We start from the raw sequence: 6,000 nt of genomic DNA, 5'->3' as shown, positions 1-6,000 counted from the left end.
GTGTACTGGTCGTCCCACTGGGAGATAGAGCGGAAGGAGGGAGGGACACAGGAGGTAGCGGAAAGATGGGTATCTGGAGGGGGATGGGAGCCGGAAGAAGGAGAGGAAGACTGAGGCGGGGGCTGTTGAGAACTCTGGGTACGAGAACGCTTCTTGGAAGGAGGGGAGGCGCGGGGCTTTCGTTCCTTGGGAGGAGGAGGGCAAAAAAATGGTCCGGATAGGCCGCGGAAGGTGTTGAGAGCGGGAAGGGGGAGTAGGGGAGTCGCAGTGGTGGGGTGAACGCCTAGCAAGTCGGCTTGAGCAGAGCCTAGGCCGCGGAGTTGGTCAAAGATCGGGCAAGAGACGTCGTCGTAAATCTGAGATTTGGAATCTGGCCGCCAACCTGTAGACAAAGACAGAGGCAAGTTAATAAACCGGATGGAAAACAAGTGAGAATACAGTGGAAAGAACCACGGAACTCACCACCTAACGACGGAAAGCAGATGGTTAAGAGTCGTGGAAGATGGGATGTCCGCGGATAAGAAGTTGCCCAAACATAGAGCCGGTAGTGGTGCCAAACCTTGTCGGAGGTAGTAAGCTTGAGGAGAAAAGACTGTTTCTTAGGACGAACGCAGAAGGACTGGTATCCTATGCTTACGTCCTTGGTGCTGGTTTTGAGATAGTAGTGGGAGTATATGTCGCGGCTGGTAATTTGAGGATTATGAGATCGGTTGTAGGAATTCGCGGCATACATTATCCTCCAAAAGTTCCCTATACCTTGGCAGGGGGGAATGTTAAAGTGATTGCAGACTTCCACATCCAAGAGGGTAAGGGGAAACCGCAGACCGGCAACTATTCATTCCACGGTAATGACCAAGTGAGCCCGGTCGGGCGGGAACTAGATGTGGATAATGGGTAATCAAGGCACGCGGCTCCAACATGACGCCGGCCGAACACCATAAGCCGCCCGAGGGCATCTAAGTTAGGTCTACAAGATCTAGGGGAGGCGGTGGTAGGGTAGAAGAAGGAACCGGAGGTGGAGGTGGGGGCTTGGGAAGGAGCAGGAGGAGTGGGCGAAAGCGAGTGCTCGTTGAACCAGAAGAGATAGAGTCAATAGATCCGCGCCCGACATCGGAAAGAAGATGAACGGACTCCGTGAATCAAAAGTTTTACAACGATAATGGGAGAACAATACAACAAAAAGAAGGGAAGGCTAAGGAAACGTACCTATCGGTGAGGAAAGGGAGTCAGGAGAATCTTGAGAGACAAACGGAGAGAGGGGAAGATGCTGGGGGAACCACCGCTGAGGAGAACTTGCACTCCGATGAAGACTTGAAGAATGGCGAAAATGGAGGCTGGAGAGAAAAGAGCAAAACCAGAAGAAAGAAAGTGAGGGAAGAAGAAGAGAAAAGGGGGGTTTAAATAGGCCGAGGGTAAAAGCGTAACTTCAGCCGGTGAGGGAAACGAAGCATCGGTCGGGGCGCCAGCCAAATGATGACACGTAGCTGCACAGGGACCAAGAGGACGTCAGAAAGAACGCGCGTGATGAGTGCCTCTCACATCACACGCTGCCCAAGAAAAACATGGAATAGTGGAAGAGGAAAGAGAAGGGGGGCAGTTCTCGACCTCGTGCCCATTATATGGCCGCGACGTTGAGAAGGGGCATTTGTAGTGGCCCATATTAGAACCGTGGACCAAGTCAAAAAGAGAACGAGGGCATGGTAACCAGATAGAAGGGGGAGCAGTGGAACATTGCCGCGGAACCCTAAGGGCGGACGTGGCTGAGGTACGACGAAGGGAGAATCGTCGGATGAAGGGACAGGTGTGTGGCCCACAAGAGGAGGAAAAAAGAGATATAAAGGAAAGAAGGGATGAGAAAAAAAAGGAGGGCAGACATTGGGAGGAGAGGAACTGGGAGGTTCATACATAGGGAGTGAGAGTAATTTCTAGGTTCCTACATACAACAATATATCAAGCTTTACTAATTTTGGCTAACTCGCTAACTTTACCATTGATTATAGAGAACGCAAACTGTTTCGTAGCAAAGTAACATAGATATAGCTGTACAAGCAAGTATGTGACTATATTTTGGAAAGTAAGACTAGGACGTCCTTTAAATACAAGTCGAAAAAATTTATCACTTCATTGGAAGTAGGTTTTTTTAGAAGGATTTTTTTTTCAAACAAAAGAATACTTGTCTTAACTCTTAAGTATATCTGTGCATGGTCTTTCCATCTGACTCAAACCAATTGGCTATGAGTAGAGCATCCAGGATTCTATATCTGATTCAAAACTTTCCACCACCGAAAATATACCTCAATTCTCAACAAGCCCCCTTCATGTGTGGTATAACTTGAGTTACACACGTGGAAGAAATTTAATGAGAGGTGTGGTACAGGTATGGTCCTAGTGGTGTGCAGATTTTTTCTCAAATCCCTTGAAAGTTCTGCCTGTGCACCATTTAACTCAGCCTCGAAGTGGGACTATCTCCAACATGCACTGATGCACCTTTATATATCTATTATCACCTCTTTCTATATTAAAGCAGAGAATATCTTATGTGGACAATCTCTTTATTAGGTGGGGCATTCTTGAGACATAGGTATGCCATGTGGACACTCTTAATTAATCATAAGAAATTTCCTAATACAATACAAACTCTTAATCTTAAGAAGTTTCCTAATACAACACAATTCTAATTATAGGGGTGCCAATAGGTACCCGATTACCCTGAACCGAAACCGAATATTCAGGTTTAAAAAGTTAGACTCATTTAAAATAGGTCATTAAGAACCGAACCGATAAAGAACCGAATAGTAAAAAACCCGTGGGTACCAGAACCGAAATCGAAACCGATTAGTATGATTTCAATATATAAAATTTAGTACTATATTACATTTAAGATAATCAAACTAATACATTATAATATAAAATATGTTTTTTACGTGTAAAAGTTTATTAAATATATATAACATAATAGTGAATGTGTATTGTTAAATGTATATTTTATAATAATACGTTAAACATGTGTATCATAGATGTTAATAATAATGTCAACGTGTATATTCTGAACTAACTAATACATTTTATATTTATTAACTTATGCACGTGTATATTTAAATAGGATACACATGCTTGGTATATTGTGGTACACACACTTATTATAAACCAATATGTAGTGTTCATGTTAAAAATTAGTGATGAGATGTAATTGTAAGATGCATGTACTCACATGTTCGAGTTAAAATATAATGCGAGTTAATACACGTGTACAAATATATGTGTATACACGTAAAATATATCAAGGTAACAAATATATGTGATTGCACGTGTACACAATCGAGTTAATACAAAAAAACAAATATATGTGTATGCACGTAAAAAAAAATCAAAATTTTAGGGTTAGATATTAATTTGATTATTTTAATTTCTATATCAAAACTTGAAATTATCACATGCATGAATAGTAAATGGTTTAACGTATATGATTAATATATGTTCATAGATTGATGTAAATATGATTGTTGATACATCACTAATTATACATAAAATATTATTATGTAGAAAATAAAAATAAAAAAAAGTTTTAGTGTTTAAATGATTGAAATTGTTTAATAATCATAATAAATAATAAAGACCCGAATTAGAACCGAAACCGATAAAAAACTGTGGGTTTTGATGGTTTTGGATTGGGTTCTATAATTCTCATACTAAAACCGTTGAGAACCGAAACCGATAGAACCACATTTTATATTTATTAACTTATGCACATGTATATTTAAATAGGATACACATGCTTAATATATTGTGGTACATGCATTTATTATAAACCAATATGTAGTGTTCATGTTAAAAATTAGTGATGAAATGTAATTGTAAGACACATGTACTCGCATGTTCAATTTAAAATATAATGCGAGTTAATACGCGTGTACAAATTATATGTGCATGCGCGTAAAATATATCAAGATAACAAATATATGTGATTGCACGTGTACACGATCGAGTTAATACAATGAAACAAATATATGTGTATGCACGTAAAAAAAAAAATCAAATTTTTGGGGTTAGATATTTGATTATTTTAACTTCTAGATCAAAGTTTGAAATTATCACATGCATGAATGGTAAATGTTTTATCGTGTATGATTGATATATGTTCATAGATTGATGTAAATATGATTGTTGATACATCACTAATTATACATAAAATATTATCACATAGAAAAAGAAAAAAATAAAAATAAAAATAAAAACAAGTTTTAGTGTTTAAATGATTAAAATTGTTTAATAATCATAATAAATAATAAAGACCCGAATTATAGCCAAAACCAATAAAAAAACCGTAGGTTTTGATGGTTTTGGATTGGGTTCTATAATTCTCATACTAAAACTGTTGAGAACCGAAACAGATAGAACCGTAAATAGTAAAACCCAAACCAAAATCGTTAAAACCCGACCCAAAACCGACCCGTTGGCACCCCTAATTTTAATAAGTCAATTGACATCTGACAAGGAAATTTTATACGTCTCCAATAAGAAAACATTGCTTATTCAACTCCAAAAACTTGTGTTAATAATTATCAGTCATTGAATTCTTCACAAAAATTTAAGGGATGTGAATTTTAGAAATATATGATTCTGGCTATATGGCCGGGTCTAAAACCTTGTCTATATACTAAAATAGAGACCTCCAATAGAGAATTTTCTCTCTCCTAGGTGACACTTTAATATGAGAGTTAGTTTTTTTTCTCTCCTATGTGACACTCTAATATGAAAGATAGTATTTTCTAATAACCTACAATCCCACGTACATGGAACCTCTTATGAGAATTTGAGTGTATTTCTAATTTTTATATTTGGAGAGTTTGAGTGTATTTCCAATTCTTATATATTTGATCAAATAAAAAAATTGCTAAAAAATAGGTGATTTGTATAAGATAATTTTCTATTACGAATCAAACACTTTTAGTGTTCCAATTCTTATATATTTGATCATATCAAATAAAAAAAATTGCTAAAAAATAGGTGATATGTAGAAACTCTATTACAAATCATATACTTTTAGTGTCTATGATAAAACACCGATTTCTTTCACTAAAGCAGAGACCTCCAACGGAGGATTTTCTCTCTCTTATATGACACTATAATATGAGAGTTAGTCTTTTCTCTCTCCTATGTCGCACTCTAATATAAAAGATAATCCTTAGATATATATTATAGCTATACCCTCTTGGCTCTATTTTTCAAGGTTTCACAGAGTCTCCAACTTTTTCTAAACTCTAATACTAATTAAAAAAAAAAAAAAAAAAAGAATTCCAAATCCTTAGATATATATTATAGTTATACCCTCACCAATCTATTTTTTGGAGCACTCCAGAGACTCCAGTTTTTTCTAAACTCTATTACTAATTATGAAAAAGTAGGATATAAATAAATAAACAATTTCATCTAGAGTTTCACAGAGTGTCCAACTTTTCCTAAACAATATAGCTAATTACGGGAAAAAAAATCTAAATTGCAAAAAACAATATTTTCAACTAAAAACGATTTTCCTAAAACCCTTACGCTACAAAGAATAGTTTCCACACTAATATCAGGCGAAGTTTAACATAACAAAGTTTCTTTCTAGAAAATGATAATGAAACTATAAAAGAACAAAGGAAAAAATGAATTGAATTGCTTGAACATTTACTTTATGCATTCGTTAACCACACATGTGACTGGGAAAAAGGGAAAAAAAATAAACTAATCATAAAATAAGTAATAGTGTATACCAAAAACAAATAAAATTGTATTATATGCACTATATATATGGGCATAACAAATAAAATTGAATCAATTTGAAGTGTAAAATTTAGTCATAGTTAAGAATTTCAAAAACCACAGGCCATAATAATTAATTACGACATATTCTAATTAAATTTATAAATTTTATAATTTTCAATTTTAGCGGAATAACGAGATTCAGTTAAAACGGACGTTGACTTAAATAAATTATATAACTATTGATTTAGTTAA

Source organism: Coptis chinensis, chromosome 3, assembly GCF_015680905.1.
Source record: "Coptis chinensis isolate HL-2020 chromosome 3, ASM1568090v1, whole genome shotgun sequence".
NCBI classification, from domain to species: Eukaryota; Viridiplantae; Streptophyta; class Magnoliopsida; order Ranunculales; family Ranunculaceae; genus Coptis; species Coptis chinensis.
The sequence above is the reverse complement of the archived record's forward strand: the minus strand, read 5'-3'. Positions refer to the sequence as shown.